The 22703-nt window shown below is 41.0% G+C and overlaps 1 long non-coding RNA gene across 2 annotated transcripts; it reads left to right on the forward strand.

The window, feature by feature from the left end:
* Nucleotides 1-585: 585 nt before the first annotated feature.
* On the forward strand, nt 586-16807 carry LOC120094820 (uncharacterized). 2 transcript variants are annotated; one of them, XR_010054902.1, is made up of 5 exons: nt 586-2730; nt 4134-4304; nt 5730-5907; nt 13384-13550; nt 13752-16807. It is a non-coding gene; the product is annotated as an uncharacterized LOC120094820 (long non-coding RNA). The 2 variants fall into 2 exon arrangements; XR_005489528.2 differs by lacking the exon at nt 5730-5907 and having other exon boundaries at nt 704-2730.
* Nucleotides 16808-22703: the final 5896 nt, after the last annotated feature.

Raw genomic sequence — 22703 nt, forward strand, 5'->3', positions numbered from 1 at the left:
ATGGGCTTCTATGGAAGGGTTATCTGAACCCAGAGCTGAAGTGACAGTAGTTTTGAGACAGAGATGGTGATGGGCAACACATGAGTGGGTGATATATACAGACTGTATACAGACAAAGAAATGGTTTACATCTTAGCTGTGAAACTGAGAACGACAGAACAAAACTCTGCTGAGGGCTTTTCTATTCCTAAGCTAGTCATGGCACAGAACTTCAGGGGACACCTGCACTGATCATGTTGCCTTCAACCTCCACCTTGGTCCCTCCTCTCTGAGCTTCTGCAGCCCTCACTTCTTGTGCATTGGGTGCCAACTAACTCTTCTACTCATCTCTCATGTTGATAACCCCCTCTTCTCTGGACCCCAAGCAGGTGGAACTCAGGCTCTTCTGTAGGCTCCTCTGAGGCTGGCATGTCACTCCTCCATTGTCTTCTGAGAGCGTCACTTTTCTCATACAAACAACAGGGATTATTTTACTCACATCATTTTGGCCAATATGTACATTACTCTAAATAACATGCAAAGAGATTGCCACACTAATATTTGTTATCTGTAGTGCAATTTGTATAAGATCCAATGTACTAAAATATGGTATTCATATCAAATTTATTTTTAATGTTTTTGACAAAATTATTGATTTCTATTGTGTGTATAGTGTATGATGAATGTGTGGGCACATACATATTATGGCACATGTGTGAGATCAGGACAGTTTTGTGGAATTGGATCTTTTTACCTTTGCATGAGCTCAGGGACTTGGACTCAGGTCTTTAGGTTTATGTGCTAAGTGCTTTTGTGTGTGTGTGTGTGTGTGTGTGTGTGTGTGTGTGTGTGTGTGTGTGTGTGTCTGAGCCATGTTGCCAGCCCTCACATAGCTTTCTAGAAGTATAGTTTTAGGAATAAACATGGAACAATCTGCCCAGCCTAAGGCTTGACCAGGGACCCATCTGCTGCTTCTACATTGTCATCATTAGCCCCTAAGCCAACCTTCTCCAAAGACCTAGACACTCAGATTTCTTTCTCAATGATTGAGCCACTGAAATACTAGATAATCTGTGCTGTAGAGTGAATGTTTATGTCCTCCTGAAATATGTGTGTGGTAACAGGGACCACATGGTGATGTGATTATGAGCCTTTGGCAGATTACCAAGTCACAGGTATGTTTCCCTCATGGAGTACTCATGAGTGCGGTTTTGTCCTCAGAAAAGAGACTGGAGAGCTCCCCTGTTCCTTCTGCCATGGGAACACAGCAAGAAGATTGTAGTCTGGGAATGGACATTTGTGGACCTCAGCAAACACCTAACCTGACACCCTGACTTAGTATTACCAGTGTTTCTGTGCTGGAAATTTATTTGACTTTTTTTATAATGACAGACAATCTATGTTGGGTTCCTGAGGTGGAAACATGCATGTGCCATGCACCATCTGCACAGCAGTCTATAATGATGTGTAGACGGCAGCTTTATGAGAGCAAAGACCAATGCCCACATGGTCTTGTAGAAGTGGGGCAATACCCTTTGTCTCCAATTTCTTATTTCTAGCTCTATTCCTTCTAGTAGCTTTCCTGATAAAGTGGAAGATGCTATTTCTCTATAATTATATTTTTCTTACTGCTATCTTCTGTCAGCTATTTTTCATTTAAATTAAAGAGCATTCTATCTTCAACCATATATTCTGAACTTAAAAGAAAAGTAAATTTAAGAAACTAGCATGAGTCAAATACCTTTTCATTACAAAGAACACCTTCCCCAATAAGGAACTAATAGAACACTCAAATTATGTGTTCCCTAGTATTATGTTATGAGTCTGAAGCATTAAAGAGAAGCATTTTGTTTTCCAAAGCATATTCTGTATTTTACAAGCACTAGTTAGTGGTACTTATAAAATACAACCGAGCCAGCTTGTTACAAGAAGTTCATGATGTCAAAGAGAAGCCAAATCACTTTTTTTAAATGTTCAAATCCAGAGGCTTTATTTAGCATTCATGTTCTTTCCGTTTCTGTAGACTTCGGCACTGCTTACAATTAATTTCAATCATTAATTTATAAGTGCTACTGAGAGATAGAGTTTTAAACTAGCTCAAAACTCAGCAACAGGATCTGACTCAGGAAGACAGATGGTTCAAAGTGCAGGAGGGCTGGTCCATACTCACTGACCCTCCGGATGTCACTGGAAGTGAGTAAATGAGTAATGGGTTCTGTTCTGCCCCTGTGATATTTGTTGAAGCCCCCATTGTGTCCTGCAGATAGTATTCCAGGCAACCGGGGCCGAAGCCTAGCCAGATGTGTATCAGATGCAGATGCTTCGTCAACTCTGACAAACATTTACCCTAAAGGACAGGAATCAAGATCTGTTCTCAGGAGAATGAGGGCTTGATCTTTCCCCTGATTTAAACCCTAGAGCCTTAAGAACAATCCTGTGACTTTGAGAGTTTCCCCTTGTGACATTTTTGGTATTTTCTTTTGACGTCCCCTCATCTCCTGGGGCTTGTGACTTCTTCCTTTAAATAGCCCTTCTCCCAGCCACTCAGGGTCAACGCCTCTGTCTCCTGCGTGGGATAAATGTAGACTGGGAGCTCCATATTAAACCTCGCCTCTGCTTATTGCATCAAGATTGGTCTCTCGTGTGTCTGGGTTCTGCGACTTCTGGAGACTTGAGTGGGGGTCTCCTTTCCAGGATGTTTCATTTGGGGGTTCATCCGGTATCTTCTCGACCTCCCCAGACCCCAAGGAGGTGAGTTGGATGTTTTTCTGAGTGTTTCTGAGTGAGCAGCGCCTCATCTGTCAGTCTGTGTGTTCCTTACTTTCGTTTTCAGTCCTGTCCTGGCAGGAGGGATGCGGATCTGCTTTTAGGGCAGCCGTCCAGGAGGGCCATGAGGACCCTGCAACTGCAGGGGACAGACGTGTCCGGCACTGCAGGCTGCAAACCTGGGGGATGCCTCGAGGGTGGAGGGGGCCCAAAAGGAATTGGTTGCCTGGTTTCAGGTTCACAGTGAGGAGTTTAGACTCCTGGAGGTAGAGTCACGGAGGACTTTGCCTAGTGATCTGGCTTTTAGTTTCTTGTGAAAGAGTTGCACAGGGCAAGTAGTTTTAGACATCCTTGTCTCTCTTGTCATTTTGTTAGTCTTCTATTTTGTTATTTGTCCTACTTTGTAGACAGAATGGGACAGACTGTCACGAGCCTCTTTTCCCTAACTCTCGATCACTGGACTGTTGAAGTGAAGTAAGAAGAAATTGCAGACTTTCTGTTCCTCTGAGTGGCTGACGTTGGATGGCCGCCAATAGGGACTTTTAATTTAGATGTTATTTGTGCCCTTAAAGACATTATTTTTTCTGAGAGAACCAGGGTCCCATCCAGACCAGCAGCTGTACATCACTGTCTGGCAAGACGTGGCTCAGGAACCCCCTCCTTGGGTCCAACCCTGGATTCCACCGAAATCAGGCCCCAGAGCCCTTACTCTGCAAAAATCTAAAACAGAGTAAAAGCTGGGGAAGTCGCAGCCCGACCTCTCCTACTAACAAAGGGTTGACTGCAAACCACCGAATGTAAATTATTGTTCCTCATGGACATCAGCATGGGATGCACTCCAAAGAAATGACCACATTACTGTATCATGGCTACACCACCCCTGAGTCTATTATAGACCCAAAGGCTAAGTCGGGGCACCACAGAGACATTTGCACATCTGTGTTTATTTCCACAATAGTCAGGAAGTGGAATCAACCCAGATGCTCAACAGATGCACAGATAAAGAAACTATTCTTCTTATGTAATGGAAGTTTATTCAGCCATAAAAAGAGCGAAATTGTGAAAGATCTATGCAGGAAAATGGGGCCAAATTGAGATCATGTTAAATAAAATACGTCAGACTCAGAAATACAAATATTGCATTTTTCCTTACTATGCATAATCTACATTTCACCCGAAAGACATGGAAGAGGAAGGGTTGATGTGGGGAGGAAGGCTGGACAGGTGGTAGGTGGGCAATTACTGTTAGTGTATGTAATGGCTGTACTTGGATGTCAACTTGACTATATCTGAATTAAGGATAATCTAGACTTGCAGGGCTCAACTGTGATCCAGACCTCGGCTTGAAAACACACCTTTAATCAGGTTATACCTTCTCCTGGAGACAGACACGGGACATTGGAAGAAGAAAGATTCCCTTTTCACCTGCGTGAACAGTATAACATCTGCTCCTTCTACTGAATACCCTGGAAACAACGAGCCTCCTGGGACTGACCAAGTACAAGATTCTTGGATTTCCAACTCATAGCTGACCAACATTTAGAGCTGGACTACAGACTGTAAGTCATCATGTCAAATCCTTAGGGTCAGGGTCGGGGTTTGGGTTGAGGGTGAGGGTTGGGGTTCAAAGGGTGCAGGTTAGGGTTTGGGGGTCATTGTTTGGGGTCAGGCTTTAGGGTTAGGGGGTCAGGGATAGAGGGTCAGGATCAGGCTCAGGGTGAAGTATAGGGTTAGGAGGGGTTAGGGTCAGGGTCAGGTCAGGGTTAGGGTTGGGGGGGTTAGGGTCAGGGTCAGGATTAGGCTCGGGGTCAGGATCAGGGTCATGGTTATGGTTAGGGGGGTTTGGGTTAGGGTCAAGGTTATGGTTATGGTCAGGGTCAGGGTCGGGGTCAGGGTCGGAGTCAGGGTTTAGGGATAGGGGTTAGGGATTAGGGTTAGGGTTTAGGGTTCAGGGTTTAGGGTTAGGGGTTATGGTTAGGGGTTTGGGTTGGGGTTTAGGATTAGGGCTTAAGGTTAGGGGTTAGGGTTATTGCTTAGGGTTAGGGTTTAGGGTTTAGGGTTTAGGGTTAGAGTTAGGGGTTAGGGGTTAGTGGTTAGCGTTATGGGGTTAGGGTTAGGGGTTAGACGTTAGGGGTTAGACATTAGGGGTTAGGGTTAGGTTAGGGATTAAGGTTAGGGTTAGGGGTTAGGGTTAGTGCTAGGGTTAGGGTTAGGTTAGGGATTAAGGTTAGGGTTAGGGGTTAGGGTTAAGCTTAAGGGTTAGGGTTAGGGTAGGGTCAGGATCAGGGTCAGGATCAGGGTCAGGATCAGGATCAGTTTCTGTTTCCGATGACTTCATAGAATCCTCCCGTTCCTTTCCATTTTCTCCTTGTAACTAATATTTTTAAGAGTTTTACTTAGTATAAGACACAGCTTCTGCAAGGCCTCCTCACTCCAACATTTATACTTTCTACATTTTACTTTTCCTGTCTTTTTCATTCTCTGGGACCTTCTACTTAGTAACCTGTCACTGATGTTTCAAGGCACTGGTGTACTTAAGAAATAATTCTGGGAATATCTTTGCTGTGTAAAGGTCTAAGTGGATAGACTTGCAGTCCATATTTAAATTGTTTAAAACTTAACCTGGGACTTAAGGGTGACAGCATAGGTGGAAAATAAAATCTATTCTCAGCCAGCTCTTCTTTGAGCATTAGCCAGAGTTGAATGTATGCTGTCATTAAAGAGATTTTCTCAAGTAGTCTTTTGTGTGTGCAGTGATTTCTCCCTGGGAAGGCATATTCATTCTAGGAGAGCTGAATCTTTGGCCTTTTATAAAAATGTTTCTGAGAAAAGCTGCTTACTCAGGCACCTTGACCCCAGTCTGTTGTTCCCCAGGGCAGTGACCTTGCTTTCTTCCTGATTAAACATCTTAAATTCTTTAGTTAAAGACTGTATCACAACAGACTTTTAAAATTACTCATTTGTGTGTGAACTGTTCATTTCAGTAACAGAAAAAAGATTTGCACGTGAAGCATGGCTTCTGCCTTCAGACTAGAACGGGAGGAACAGTTTACTGTGTAGCCTGCACAGTGAAACAGGATAGGCAATAACTAGACCACAGACTAAATGTAAGGGAGTCATCTGCAGAGCCACCACTATGAAGAAAGACCTGATTCAAGCAGGGTGAGTAATTTTGTAATTTCCCAGCATGTATTAATTCATGTATGTGAAGGAAAACAAACTAGACTGGGGAGGGGTGTATAATTTGGGTAGATTAGGTAAGTCAGTGACTATTGACTTACCAGTGAGGAGACTGTCCTATGCAGAGATATGCAATCTTCGTTGACATAGTTAAGTCAGCTCAGAAATGTGAGACACACACCATTGACTATAGCTGTTTTTGTCAGATTACATATATTAGAAGCTAACATTGCATACAGGGACAAGGTCGAACACTATCTTATTAATACCATCCCCTCTACCAGGCAGTGGTGTACTCTTTTTCAAAGTCAGTATACCTATGTGTTTTTCAATTTTGTTTATCTTTCTAAAAAGTCAATTGCTGCTATTACTTTTTAAAAAAGATTTTATATATATACTGTAGCTGTCTCCAGACACCAGAAGAGGGCATCAGATCTTATTACAGATGGTTGTGAGTCACCAAGTGGTTGCTTGGATTTGAACTCAGGACCTCTTGGAGAGCAGTCAGTGCTCTTAACCACTGAGCCATCTCTTCAGACCCCTGGTATTACTTTTTAAACTTAATTTTCTTTATGTACCACTGCTCTAATCTTTTGTTTTACTCTCCAGTGTTTCCCGGTCATTAAGAATTCCATTCCTTTTGCTCAAGTGCTTTCATATTTGTTTCTGATTAGAGCAACATCTCCTGTAGCTCCACCGTTCTGGGAAGGGCAAGGTGGGGAAAGGAAGGGCCTGTAAAAAGCTCCTCCTTGGCAGTGGAAAGCTGTGGTGCTTATCACTCTCCAGTGTGCACACACAGGTATTGGCTTTGGAGTACAGTAGGAAGACAGATTGGAAAACTAAAAGTTTGGTTTCTAGAAATTCTGAACCTAAATTCCATGTTCAGGGGGTTTTTTTTATGAGAAATTTTATAAATAGTTTTGGAAATGGAAGAAAGGAGGTGATGGGATCATCCTTCAGCTGTGCTTGATTAGTTGAATCATTAATTCATTCTCATAGCAATACTTGAAAAAGATAAATGACTATTAATGCGAATGCCAAGGACACTGCCCAGTGAGGGGATGGAAACCCCCTTAGAGTTGTCATATAACTCATAGATTAGGAGGGATGTGATAACCGCAAAGACAACAAGCAGAACAAAACTTCGTAAGTGCATGAAATCCTTAAGATGCAATCCTATGCATCATGTGTCTCTCTAAGGCACACCCATAGGTTGTGCTAACCAATGGGCCATACTCCTTGAGTTCTAAAGCTGTTTGCTATTCCTCTCACATGGGCCTTGACAGAAGATAGCCTCAGAACTCCTGAACTTGGAATGATGGGTAGTTGTGAGCCCCATGTAAGTAACTGCAAGACCAGCAAGTGCTCTTCACTGCTGAGCCATCTCTCCCGCCCTGTGTTGCCTATTCACGCTCAACATTCACATTGCTAATATCTTCATCTGTCCATTTGTAACTCTTTAGACATGCATTCCCTTTTAGTAAGATCTTATTAATATTATATTTTAAACTGGGGTACTTCAGGTTTCTGCAAGAAGATACAGAACTAAAGTGAATGTATAATTCTTTATATAACTGAGACCTTTTCCCTACCTTCCCTTCTCTGAGACGGTAGGGACCTACCTGAGTATCTCCCTACCCTGGCTCATCAAGTCTCCACCAGAATAGGCACATCCTCTCCCACAAAGCAGCCTGTTGTAGAACTGAGAGCCTCTGCTTCAGTTGTTGGGGTGCCACATGGAGACTGAGCTTCACCTGTGCTATACATGTGCCGGGGGCCTTGTTCCAGCCTGTGTGGGTTCTGTGGTTGGTGGCTCAGTCTCTGTGAGTTTCCCGAGGTCCAAGTTAGGTGACTCTGTTGGTCCTCCTGTGGGGTTCCCATCTGCATCCAGGCCCTTCAATCCTAGCCCCCAACTCTTTCCTAAGACTCCTCTACCTCCACCCAATGTTTAGCTGTGGATATCTGCATCTGTTTCAGTCAGCTGCTGAGTAGAGCAGTTATCTTAAGGTTCTGCCCCAAGCATAGCAGAATATCATTAATAAGGTCAGGGATCGTTGTTTGCCCATGGGATGGGTTTCAACTTAGGCTGGTTATTGGTGGGTCATTTTTTCAGTCTCTACTCCTCTTTTGTCCCTGCATTTCTTGTAGACAGGGCATGTTTTGCGGTTAAAAGTTTTGTAGGTGGGTTGGTGTCCTTATCCCTCAGGTGTCCTGCCTGGCTATAGGAGGTGGCCTTTTAGATTCCTTTTCCCCACTATTAAGGCATTTCAGCCATCTGCATTGGCTCCTGGGATTCTCCCCAATCTCAGGTCTCTGGGACTTCCTAAAGATTCCCCCAACTCTCCCACTCCGTGCAGCTGCAGATTTCTATTCATTCTCCTGGCCCTCTGTGCCTCTTTCCGTCTATAAACACACCTGATCCTGCCCCCCATTCCCCTCCCCCTCCTTTCTTCCACCCACTTCCCTCTCTTCCTCTGCCTCCTATGATGACTTCATTCTCCCTTCTAAGTGAGATTCAAGCATCCTCATTTTGACCCTCCTTCTTGTTTAACTCCTTTGGGTCAGAGGGTATATCCTGGGTATCCTGTACTTTATGGTTAATATCTACTTATCAGTGAGTACATCTGTTGGATCTAGGTTAACTCATTCAGGATGACATTTTCTAGTTTCAGCCATTCTTTAAGTGCTTCTTGGCCATTTGAGATTCCTTTGTTGAGAATTCTTTTTAGCTCTGTACACAATTTTTAAATTGTATTATTTGGTTTGTTGATGTTTTTAGTTCTATCTTTTGGATATATTTTTTATATTTTTGACCCTCTGTCAAATGTACAGTTAGTGAAGATAGTTTGGTTTTTTGTCAAAAATCAAGCGTCCATAGGTGTATGGGTTAATTTCTTGGTCCTCAATTTGATTCCATTGATTAATCTGTTTGTTTCTGTACCAATGTCATGCAGTTTTATCACTATTGCTCTGTAGTACAGCTTGAAGTCAAGGATGCTGATTCCCTCTTTTCTGTTTAGGATTGTCTTGGTTATCTTGGGTTTTTTATTTTTCCGTATGAAGTTGAGAATTGCTCTTTTACAGTCTGTAAAATATTCTGTTGGGATGTTGATGGGGATTGCATTGAATCTGTACATTGCTTTTGGTGAGATGGCCTTTTTCACACTGTTAATTCTACCAATCCAAGAGCATGGGTGATCTTTCCATTTTCTGCTATCTTTTTTCATTTTTTTGTCTTTAGGGACTTCAAGTTCTTATCATACAGATCTTTTACTTGCTTGGTTAGAGTTACATCAAGATATTTTATATTATTTGTGGCTATAGTAAAGGATGTTGTTTCCCTAATTTCTTTCTCTGCTCCTTTATCATTTGTATAAAAAAAGGCTGCTGATTTCTTTGAGTTAATTTTGTAGCCAGCAACTTTACTAAAGGCATTTATCTGCTGTAGAGGTTCCCTGGTAGACTTTTGGGAGTTATTTATGTATACCATCATATTAACCATGACTTATTCTTTTCCAATTTGTATCCACTTGATCTCCTTTGTTGTCTTATTCCTCTGGCTGGACCTTCAAGTATTATAATGAATGGATAGGGAGAGAATGGGCAGCCTTGTTTTGTCCTTGATTTTAGTCGGATTGCTTCAAGTTTCTTTCCACTTAATTTCATACTGACTATTGGCTTTCTGTATATTGTTCCTTTTATTATGTTTAGGTATGTGCCTTGCAACCCTGCTCTCTCTAAGACTTTTAACACGAATTGATATTATTAGATTTGATCAAAGTCATTTTCAGCATTTAATGAAATGATCATGTGATTTTTTTTCTCCTTTCAGTTTGTTTATGTGGTGAATTATGTTGATGGTTTTTCATATACTGAACCATCCCTGCATCCCTGGGATGAAGCCTACTTGAGCATGGAGAATGATTTTTTTCGAACTGTTTCTGGGTTTGGCTTGCCACAATTTTATTGAGTTTTATTGTGTCAGTGTTTATAAGCAAAATTGATCTGAAATTCTCTTTCTCTGTTGAGTCTTTGTGCAGTTTAGGCATTAGAATCACTGTGGCTTCACAGAATGAATTTTGCAATATTTCTGTTTCTATTTATGGAATATCTGGAGGAGTATTGGTATTATCTCATCTTTCAAAGTCTGTTAGAATTCTACACTAAAATCATCTGGCTCTGGGCTGGTTTTGGTTGGGAGGCTTTTAATGACTGCTTCCATTTTCTTAAGGGTCCGTTTATATAGTTTACCTGATCTTGATTTAACTTTGGTACATGGTATCTCTCTAGAAAATTATCCACTTTATTTACATTTTCCAATTTTGTACAATACAGACTTTTGAAATATGACCTAATGAATTTTTTAATTTTTTCAGTTTCTGCTGTGATGTCTCCTTTTTTTAGTTCTGATTTCATTAATTTGGATACTGTCTCTGTGTCTTTTAGTTAGTTTAGGTCAGGGTTTGTCTACCTTATTGATTTTTCTCAAAGAATCACCTCTTCATTTTGCTGATTCTTTGTATTTTCTTTGTTTCTAGTTGATGGTTTTCAGCCTGAGTTTGATTATTTCCTGCTGTGTACTCCTCTTGGGTTTGTTTGCTTCTTTTCGTTCAGGTGTGCTGTTACGTTTCTAGTATGAGATCTCTTCAATTTCTTTATAAAGAGACTTAGTGGTATGAAGTTTCCCTCTTAGTGTTGCTTTCATCATGTCCAATAAGTTTTAGTATGTTCTGCCTTCATTTTCATTGTATTCTAGAAAGTCTTTAATTTCTTTATTTTTTCCCTGACTAATTAATCGTTGAGTAAAGAGTTATTCATCTTCTATGACTATGTGGGCTTTCTGTTGTTTCTGTTGTTGAAGTCCAGCCTTAAACCATGGTGATCTGATAGAATGCATGGGGTTATTTCAGTGTTCTTGGATCTGTTGAGGCTTGATTGTATGGTCATTAGAGAGTATTCTGTGATATGCTGAGAAGAAGGCACATTCTTTTGTTTTGGGAGGAAGGATTCTGTCTATATTTGTTAAATCGATGTGGTTCATAACAAGATTCTTTCTGTTTAGTTTCTGTTTTGATGACCTGTTCATTGGTGAAAATGGGGTGTTGACATCCTCCACTATTATTGTGTGTGGTTCACTATGTGGTCCGAGCTTTAATAATAGTTCTTTACGAATATGGGTGTTCTTGCATTTGTGTCATGGATGTTCAGAATTAAGATATCATCTTGGTGGATTTTTCCTTTCATGAGTATGAAGTGTCCTTCCCCATTTCTTTTGAAAACTTTTGGTTGAAGGTCTATTAGATATTAGAATAGCTATTCCAGCTTGATTCCTGGGTCTGTTTGATTGGAAGAACCTTTCTCCAGCTCTTTACACTGAAGTAGTGTCTAACTTGTTGCTCAAGTGTGTTTCTTGCATGCAACAGAATGATGGATCCTGTTTATGAATCCAGTCTGTTAGCCTGTGTCTTTTTATTGAGGAATTTAGTACATTGATATTGAGATATTAATAACCAATGTTTGTTAGTTCCTATTATTTTGATATTGGAGGTGGTATGTAAGTTTGCGTGTGATCTCTTCATTTGGTTTTGCTGTTAGATGATTATTTTCTTGTATTTTATTGGATATAGTTACCCTCCTTGTGTTGGTGTTCTCCTTCTTGTATCCTCTGTAGGGCTGGATTAGTAGAAAGATATTGTTTAAATTCGGTTTTGTCAGAGAATATCTTTGTTTCTCCATCTATTGAGATTGAAATTTTTGATGGTTATAGTAGGCTTGCATCTGTGGTATCTTAGGGTCTGCGAGACATCTCTCCAGGATTTCCTGGCTTTTAGAGTCTTTGTTTAGAAGTCATGTATAATTATGATCGGTCTGCCTTTGTGTGTTACTTGGTCTTTGTCCCTTGCAGCTTTTAATATTCATTCTTTGCTCTGTACATTAAGTGTTTTAATTATTATGTGGTGGAAGGATTTTCTTTTCTAGTCTAATCTATTTGGTATTCTGTAAGCTTCTCTTTAAGTCAGGCATCTCTTTAGGTTAGGGAAGTTTTCTTCTATGATCTTGTTGAAGATGTTTTCTGGCCCATTGTACTGGGAATCCTCACCCTCTTCTGTTCCTATTATTCTTAGGCTTGGTCTTTTCATAGTGTCCCAAATTTCCTAGATGTTTTGAGTTAGGAATTTTTTACACTTGGCATTTATTGTAACTGATGCATCAATTTCTTCTATGGTATCTTCTATGCATGAGATTCTCTCTTCCAGGTCTTGTATTCTTTTGATGATGGTTGCATCTGTAGTTCCTGTATTCTTTCCTAGGTTTCCCATCTCCAGGATTGCCTCTATTTGCATTTTGTTTATTGCTTACATTTTCACTTTCAGGTCCTAGACCATTTTATTCATATCCTTTGCCTGTTTGGTTGTATTTTTTTATATAACAGTATTTATCTGTTTCCTCTTTAAGTGCTTCTACCTGTCTGATTATGTTTTTCTGCATTACTTTAAAGGAATTATTTATTTTCTTTAAAGGCCTCTATCATCTTCATGAGATGGGGTTTAAAGTCATAGTCTTGCTTTTCACGTGTGTTAGGGTGCTCAGGGTTTGCTGTAATAGAGAGTTGGGTTCTGATGGTGCCATATTACATTGGTTTCTCTTAATTATGTACTTGTGCTTGCTTTTAGCAATCTGGTTTTCACTGGTGTTGACTGGCCTGGTTATCTGGGTTGGAGCAGGCCTCCTGGGAGGCAGGCAGAGCCATAGAGTGGGGTGCAGTGCAGTGCACCTATCCTCACTTCAGGTCTGGGTACAGACCAGAAGGAGGATGGAGCTCCCATAGGGCAGGGCAGAGCCCATGACTAGTGGGCTTGCTAGGGTTCCAGCAGGTGGAGGTTGGGGGTTGTCCTATGTGTGTGTCTCAGGTTAGAGAAGACCTCTTAGGAAGCAGGTGGTATTGTGAGATGGGTCACAGTGCACCAATCCATGACTGCTGAGTCATTGCACAGACCATGCTGGCATCCAAATCAATGAGATACACCTGCTTCTGCCTCCTGAGTGTTGGAATTAAAGTCATGAGTCACGAGTCAATACACCCAGATTACCCATTATTTATGTAATTAGTATTTGTTCATACAATTTCCCTAATGTGTACCTAGTACTGTTGATTTGTTTGCTTCTCTCTCTCTCTCTCTCTCTCTCTCTCTCTCTCTCTCTCTCTCTCTGTGTGTGTGTGTGTGTGTGTGTGTGTGTGTGTGTGTGTGTGCGCGCGTGTGTGTATTAACTGGCATTTCTTTTGCAAGGCTATATCCTACTCAAAGAACAAGGAAATGACAGAGATGAACATCATTTAGTTTTCTTCTAAAATGACCTGGCAATTACATAAGACTTCTACTTAGGAAATAAGTGGTGGATACATCAGAAGTAAATTGACTATATTGTTATTGAAGTATACATTTATTGTGTTGGCAGTATTATGCTTTCTCTTGTACACTTGGATGGGATATTTTAGAATGCAATGACCTATGAGGATGTGCGTGTGAACTTCACTCAGGAAGAGTGGGCTTTGCTGGATCCTTTTCAGAAGAGTCTCTCCAAAGATGTGATGTTGGAGACCTACAGGAACCTCACTGCTATAGGTATGAGAGTGAATTTTCTTTCACTCTTTAAAATAAGGGCACTACTGTTTCTTTGTTATTGATGTTTTTCTGTAATATCAATTGAGAATGAAGAATAACATGAGTAAGTTAGACATTGTTCTAAGGTTCACTGAAGATACTAACTTAAATTTTGCCTAATTTCCAATAATATATCATACATTCTCTGGCATTATATTTTAGGTAACAATTGGGAAGACCATACTATTGAAGAACATTGTCAAAATTCCAGAAAACATGGAAGGTAATTTTCATGTGCAAGTTGATATGAATATGCCTCTGAAGAAATTTTAATGCGTTCTGGAAGTTTAAAAGAAAAGCAACAGTGTAAAAAAGTACTGCTTTAAGTATATCAGTGATTATTAAATTCAAACAAAACCATGTACCTCAATGTCAGGTATCTGATTTTCGTTTCCAAGGCATTCTTTTAAGAAAGAAACAGTGTCTTAACAGATATCACCTTGGGTATCATAGTCCCTTTAGAGCTTTGCTGAAGAACTGCCAATCTGTTTAGTCTTATACCACTCATATGGCAAAAGGTTAGTTACACTGAGTAGGTGATAAATATATGTCTAAATCTTATACTATCCCAATAGTCCATGGTAAACCTAGGGTTCCTCATATACTTGTAGTAACATTGCTAAGCTTAGTGAGAGGGGCAGTTTATGAGTATCAAGAATTTTGATGTCGAGAAAACTTAATCCCTATACCACATGTGTATGAGGAACATAGTCTGAATGCAATGTGTTTTCCCAATTTGTATTTTATTTGTTATTCTTTTTTAAAACAGGTATATCTTATGTCACAATGGATTCAAGCCGTATGAGTATATGGATATTGAAAGAAACAAAGTACCTCTCTTTCTCTCCTAGAAAAATTAGAAGATATATAGTAGCCCCTACATTTAGTAGACTTTCTGAGTATGATACAAGTTTACAGTCGGTTAGTTTTCCAACTTAATTGGGAATTCACCCATAAATTCACACTGCGAAAAATCCCTGTTGGTACTAGGAATCTGGAAATTATTCTATTTGCACTGGTCCACTTTCGAAATGTAGTATGGTTCATACTAAAGGAAAATTTATGAATTCAATTAGTGTGGCAAAGTTTTGAGTTATTCCTTTTGCAAATATGTGATAAACTTAATAGAAAAAGGATGCTCTAAATGTAAGCTATGTAATAAATGCTTTTATCATCACAGGTATCTTCAAAGACACAAAACAACCCAAAAGGGGGGAACCATGAATGCAAAAAAGTGATAAAACATTAAGATCTGATTCCTCTTTACCATTAAACCAAATTGTAAATTAATTCATACAGATAAAAAGATTCATCAGTGTAATGAATGTGGTAAAGCTTTCACATGTGCCAATTATCTTTGCAGGCATAAAAGAAGTCATACTGGAGAGAAAACCTTTGAATAGACTCCATGTCGTAAAGCCTTTGCATATCAGAGTCACCCTCAAAGTAATGAAAAAATTCATACTGGAGAGAAACCCTATAAATGTAATCAATGTGGTCAAACCTTTGCACATTACAGTCATCTCCGAATACATAAAAGAACACAAACTGGAGAGAAACCCTATGAATGCAACCAACGTGGTAAAGCCTATGCATGATACAGTCATCTTCAAATACATAAAAGAACACATACCGAGGTGAAACCCTTTGAATATAGCCAGTGTGGTAAAGCCTTTTAGTCACAATCATCTCCCAATACATAAAAGAACGCATACTGGAGAGAAACCTTATGAATGTGGTCAATGTGATAAAGCCTTTTCATATTACAATACTCTCCAAGTACATAAGAGAACACATACTGGAGAGAAACATTATGAATATAATCAATGTGTTAAAGCCTTTGTATGTTACAGTCATCTCCAAATACATAAAAGATCACATACTGGAGAGAAACCTTACAAATGTAGTCAATGTGATAAAGCCTTCTCATATCACAATAGTCTCCAAATGCATAAAAGGACACATACAGGAGAGAAACCCTAGGGTTGCAATCAATGTGGTAAAGCCTTTGCATGTCATAGTCATCTCCAAATACATAAAAGAACACATACTGGAGAGAAACTCTATGAATGTAACCAATGTGACAAGCCTTCGTACGACATATTAGTTTCCAAGTAAATAAAAGGGCACACACTGGAGAGAATCGCTATGAATGTCACCAATGTGCTACAGCCTTTGCACATCAAAGTCATCTTCAAAGGCATGAAAAAATTCATACTGAAGAGAAACCTCATGAATGTATTTAATATGGTGAAGTCATTGCACATTTATATAGTCTTCATGATTATAAAAGTGTCCATACTGGTGAGATTCTATGCATATAAGCAATGTGGTAGAACCTCTGTGTTATGAGTCTACTTAGGACCAATACAACTCCAATACCTAGTTAATGCAGATGACAAGAACTTATGTAATCAATCTGATCAATCAGGATTGTGGAATATACTCAGGAGCTCACCTGCAACCCATGTTATGAATCTTTTAATTTCGAAAACCACAAACATATGTGACAAGTTACAGATACTTTTTTCCACCACTCAGCATTTAGGGATAGGGGCTTTCTTTAAGTAATTGCACAATATCAATGGATATAGAATATAGGTTTTACCATCTAACCAATCATATCCATTTGTTCTTTTGCCATTAGGAATAGTCATGTTTTGTGAAAGAAAAGATGAATGACAGAAGCTGTTCAGCTATTAGTAATTCTCCAGCTCCCCTAGAACCTAGGAACTTTAACATAGTTTCATTCCATGATTAAATAGAGTCCAACAACAAAAACGCAGTTCTTAAAACACATTTCTTTTGCTTGTTCCCAAAATTTGTATATCATAGTTCTCTACAAATACATGAAAGAACACATCCTGGAGAGAGACCCTATGAATATAAGCAGTGTGATAAAGCCTTTTCTGGCAGTGGCCATGCAGGGACCAGAGTATGCGTGTGTTTCACTGATAGGATTCTCCTGTGGCAAGACCCATAGAAATCTCTTCCCACTTAACAAAGACCTGGGGTGAATTCAGTAGCCTCTTTGCTTATAATCTAGATCATGTGTGCTACAAGCTCTCCTTGCTTTTACTATGCTATTAATACTCAAAAATGTTTGTTTTCACCTTTCAATCATGGGCGAGGCTGGGTTCATGTAGGCTGAAAGCTCTATGAATGATTCTGTGTTTTTCTCAATACTCTTTCAAGGAGTAAAGGCCTCCTCTCTTCTCTTTGTCTCTGTTGATCCTCCAGATGCGACCATTAATCCTGAGTATTTGGGGACACATAATCATGTCCCTAGAAAAATAGCTACAGTCACACTGAGTAAGCCTGTGGCAGTTGTAGAGAGCAGTGGGTCCTGCTTGCATAAGTGTTCTGAGGACGCTATGGCCAATAAACAGAGACTTAAAATTTGGAAGCTATGGCTGATCAATAGAAACTTAAAAATGGTTCTTACGGGGTTGGGGATTTAGCTCAGTGGTAGTGCGCTTGCCTAGGAAGCGCAAGGCCCTGGGTTCGGTCCCCAGCTCCGAAAAGAAAAAAAAAATGGTTCTTACAAAGATGGTATCCAATTGATAGGTGCTTATTAGGAAACATTGCTTGGTACAATGAGCACATCTCTATGTGCAATTAAGAAAGTATTATGACAAAGGGATGCTATTTGATGAATGGACTTATACTCACAACTGTTTAATCTGTCTCACCTTGCATAGCTCAATAACCAGCTGCCAGCTGGGTATGTGCTCATGTCCACAGGATATTTCTGGCTAGATATTCATTTTTGGCTTGTTGAAATTGTGCTTTGTAGTGCAAAATGAAGTTAGGGAGTAATTGACCTATCAGGAGATGGGAAGGGGGAAGAAAAACTACTGGGGGCTTTTACAATGATGGGGTTTTTATGATGCTGATGTTATGATTTCATTTAAGCAGAACAACCAATGATGTCACTGCTCATGGGAACAGGCTTGTGAGTGTATAAAGAAAAGTGGGTCGAGCTATTCAGTGCCACTTGGTTGAAAGTCAACAGGCAGTCAAGAGTCTTCACTTTTGCCAAGACCATACATCTATCCTCAGGTTCCAGAACCCCACCAGAGATGGACTCCAGCACTTCTCACAGCACAATTATCTACAAATACATAAACTAATACATCCAGAGAGACAATAAATAAATGTCAACAATGTAGTAAAGCCTTTGCATGTAGCAGTAGTCATACAAAATATGAGAAAAAGTCAAACTGCAGAGTAATTCCATAAACACAGTACATGTGGTAAAGTTTCCTAGCATCTTCACACAGGAGTAAAACCTTTAGTGTACGATCAGTCTGTTAAAGCCTTTGCATATCTCAGTAGTCTTTGAATTCCTGAAAGAACTCATACAGAGGGGAATCTATGACTATAAAACATTTGGTAAGATCTTTTTTTTTTTTTTGGTTCTTTTTTTCGGAGCTGGGGACTGAACCCAGGGCCTTGCGCTTCCTAGGCAAGCGCTCTACCACTGAGCTAAATCCCCAACCCCTGGTAAGATCTTTTAAATCACTGCACACACTATTGAAAGATTAAGAGAAATCTCTTTAATGACAGCATACATTCAGCTCTGGCTAATACTCAAATAAGAGCTGGCTGAGAGTAGATTTTATTTTCCTCCTATGCTGTCAAACTTAAGTCCCTTTTAGGTTCAGGCCCCAGGTTAAGTTTTGAACAATTTAAATATGGACTAGGGACCACAAGTGTAGCCACTTAGACAGACATTTACACAGCAAATACTTTCCGAGAATTATTTTATAAGTACACCAGATGGATGCTGGTTTTGGCAGAAGCATTATGTGCAGGAAAGGCAAATTCATAACCAGAATAAGTATCTACTCCAGTAGGAAGAAAACATTGTCCTTTCCATGGAGGAAGTGGTCCAATGTATTCAACCAGCCACCAGGTTCATGGCTGGTCACCTTGAGGAATGGTGTCATATCTGGGGCTCAGTGTTGGTCTCTGCTGTTGGCAGAAATGGCATTCAGCAGCAGCTGCAGCCAGGTCAGTCTTGGTGAGTGGAAGTCCGTGTTGTTGAGTCCAAGCATAACCTCCATCTTGGCCACCATGTGAAAGACCCCCGGAGAGGACCTTTCCCTCAGGAGGAGTCCCAAGCGCCCAATGACCGAGCCGAGTCCACTCGGATGCAATCAGCAAGAGGATTTATTGGAAAACACAGGTACCTGCGGGCACACAGTCTCTTCGGAGGACTTGCGCGCCCAGCAGCTCCAGCATGGGGCTTTTATAGGGATTGGGGAAGCAGAAGTGGGCGTACAGAAGCAGATGCATAGTTACGGGGATTGGTGGATTCAAACGAGGCACATAGACATGTTCACATATGATTGGCTATTTCACATGATGAGGTAATAAGGTATAGCTACACACATTGGCAGGTTTGGGGCGTCCTGGATGTCGGGGGCTGGGGGCTTATCTCTTCCTGCCCAGGTGGCCTGTGAGTCAGATCCAGTACTCCTGGTCTGTTCTGCATTCCTTTCCTTTTATGGTCTGTTAGTTCTAGCGGCAGGGCGGGGCTGCCTGGACTTGCTTTTCACAGTGTTTAGTCCTGAGTTGAAACATACTCTTTTAACTTCATATTTTTAAACCTTAAATCTGTATAATTTTCCTTTCATTCCCTCTTCTTCTACTAAGTAATTCTAATCTTAGAATTTTGATATCAAGTCTCGTATTTGGTCTCACCAGTTGTCCTAACTGACTGGTACTGTTGTCTCAGAACCATCAACCGCACAGCACTCACTCCATTTGTAACAAAAGCAATTAACCTGTTTGTCATGCAGGGTCCAAAAACTAAAACCAAGAAAGTTATTAGTAATGGCCCAGCCATATAGCAAAGAGTAGGGTAGTCATCCAGGGAGACCGAGTGAACCAAGACTCAAACCAACCTTGATGAGCGTCTCTATCTTTTTGTAGGAGTCAAACCTATTAACTAGTTTCTCTAACACACATGGACCTATAATCAGAAGCAGAAGCAAAACTAAGAAGGGTCCCATAAGGGAAAATACCAGAGTAGTCATCCAAGGAGATCTACTAAACCAGCTCTCAAACCATCCCTGATGCGCTTCTCTGTCTGCCTTTTGTCTAACCTTTCTCTAAGTTTATTCATGGAGTCTTTAATTACTCCTGAATGGCAGTTCTGAATTCTCTATAAGCCTTGCATTGCAACAGCAGATGTCCTTGTGCTGCCCTTGCAGCACCTAGATAGCCTTAGCCCTAAGTAATTCTCAACTCCTTTTTTTTGTGTCTTACTAAGTCTTTAGCATCAGGATTCCAATCTGGACACTATCTAAACCTACACACCAAGGTCATGACTAGCTTTTAGAACTTCTAAACTTATACAGATTGTGATCCCTGAGGCACAGTCCCAAGAAGTGTTAGGAGTACTAACATATGCAATGTTACATCATTTGTAATAGAAATCAAGCCTATCCCCACACCTATCTTGATAAAACCCGGGGCAAACATGAAATTAAGTCTAGGGAGCTTTTTGAAGATCTGAGTTTCCCTCTAGGTCCCAGCTCTCAGCCCCAACAGCTAGTACATGGCTGGTGAGGGCTGAGAGTTGATGGCTGTCAGGGTGGTCAGCAGCACCAGGTACGGTCCTTTCCAGTGAGTATCTGGGTTCGGTGCCATCGTATGTAGCCGAGTCTCCGACCTGGAACTGGTGAGATGTCTCAGGGGTCCCCAGGGCATAGGCTGCTGCTAGCTCTGAGCAGATTTCTTTCTGTATCATCTGTAGGTCTCTTAGCCTGGCACACAAATCATTATTACTATGGCACTATGACATGTTGGTTCAGTAACATCATCTAATACAGTCAGGGGGGCTGAGGCCCCATTTAAGATCTCAAAGGGGGTAAAGCTGAATCTGGAAGGGGTATTTCTTGCTCTGAAGAGAGCAAGAGGGAAGGAGTGTCACCCAGTCTGCGCCAGTCTCCATGGTTAATTTGGTCAGGGTCTCTTTTAGAGTTCTATTTATTTACTCTACCTGTCCTGAACTTTGAGGTCTGTAAATACAATGTAATTTCCAATCGACCTCTAAATACTTGGCCACACCCTGGCTTACCTTGGCAACGAAAGTAGGGCCATTGTCTGACCAGATTATCTTGGGCATTCCAAATCGGGGGAAGATTTCTTCCAGTATCTTCTTGATGATTGCAGAGGCCGTCTCTCGTTTGGTGAGGAAAAAGCTTCTATCTATTCCTGAAAAAGTATCTACAAGCACTAGGAGATACTTGTGATTATATTTTTCTGGTTTTATCTCAGTGAAGTTCACTTCGACTTTTCACCAAACTCTCTAGGTCTCTTTGCCCTGTTTGCTTGCTAAGCATTCACTTATTGACATACCTTATACTTTCTACTGCCTCTCTGGCTAAAATCTTTTTTTTTTTAATTTAGAGAATACTTTATTAGTTTTTGTAATCAAACCCACGTATATAAGACCTTACATATTTAATACAGTGTGTTACCCCTGTACAAATGGAAAAAACTTAAGTTCAACATTTCTAGACCAATATGGCTGTTAATTTCTGTACAGTGCCAACTCAACACAGTAAACGGGGATACTTTCTGGCTAAAATCTTAAAGTCTATTACATACACTTAACTACTTGGACAAACTTTTTATCTCCTAAATGAGTCCATTTCTGTATTTGGCAAAGTGAGTCTTTTCTTTGTTCTCTGGGGGAGTATAGCTTTCCCCTCAAGTGTGCCATTGTCCTTTATCTTTTAAGCAATTTGGGCCTTTTCTAAGTAAGGCCATCCCTTAGTCCGATCCTAGTTCTCAGTGGCTGTCTATTGCAGGCCTGCAACCAGGATAGGCTCCTGCATAGCCATTTCCCGAGCCACTTTATCTGCTTTGTTACTGCCCAATGCCACTGAATCTCTTCCCTCCTGATTCCTGAGCAATGAATAGTACTCACAGTTGTTGGCTTCACCAGGGCATCCAAGAGATGGCAAAGGCATCTGCGGCACTGATGTACTGGGGGTTGAGGTTCAGCCATCCTAGATGACATTTGTTTGTCCACCATGGCAGCACCCACTCATCTCTGACCTTCATGAAGAGAACTGTTCCCGTCTGTGGACAAGGTAGCCTCGGCTTACAGCAGGGGTCAATCAGCCAGTCGCAGAGGTCTTTCCTCCACCCATGGGCTTCTGCCAGTGCTTGACACTCGTGCTGTGGTGGCTCCAGGTCAGGATTGGGCAGCAAGGTGACCAGATTGTCCCCAACAGGTGGAGAATCTAGTCCATGGCAGCTGACCAGTGGTCCCATCTTTTGGGACACTCTATTCAAAGGCAAACATCAGCCACTCTATCACAGTTTAAGTCCTGGATTGGGTGATAATTGTTAGTGCCCGACTGGCAGGAGTGATATGTTCCAAGTAGAACAGTGCTAAGCCATTCATCTCCCAGCATCAGGTACTGGTGCACTGAGACAGGTCTTAAGCTCCGCATACACAGTCTGTAGATATGCATACACATGGCCTCACCCAGCCATTTCAGCCCACGCAAGCCATTTTGGGGAGCAATTTTCTCATGAGCAAGGGATGGGGGCAGTCAGGGATGACTATGAACTAGTGGGTTACCCGGCCCACGCCAAGGTCCACTGTTCTTCGGGCAGTCCATAAGTATTGTTTGTTGCCAGTAGGCCCCTGTACCCAAGGTCTTTGGATACTGGCCCACTGGAGCATAGGAGCACAGAGCATTGGGTCCCTGAATCCATAAAACAACTGGGCAGGCTTCCCTCCTATCTCTGCACATAGCCAGCACTCCAGGACCGAGAGGCTCTCCAGTGTCCCCTCTTGTTCTTTCTGGGGCAGTCCCTGACCCAGTGTCTTTTTTTTCTTTGCATTAGGCACACTGATCTTTAGCCAGGAATTCTCTTCTGTTGCCAGGTACTGTCTTCCTAGGTTCCCTAACTACTGTGGCCAGTATATGTTCCTCTCTTGTCTTTTATCTCTCTTTAGCTCTCTGGCTTCCTCTTCTTTTTGTCTCTTTTCTTCCCTAGCTTTCTGCTCTTTTTACCTTCTTTTCTCTTTCTCTTTGTTTAACCTTACTTTCTCTGTAACTTATACTAACTCTCAGCAACTTA

The sequence above is a fragment of the Rattus norvegicus genome, chromosome 9 (genome assembly GCF_036323735.1).
Source record: "Rattus norvegicus strain BN/NHsdMcwi chromosome 9, GRCr8, whole genome shotgun sequence".
Lineage (NCBI taxonomy): Eukaryota > Metazoa > Chordata > Mammalia > Rodentia > Muridae > Rattus > Rattus norvegicus.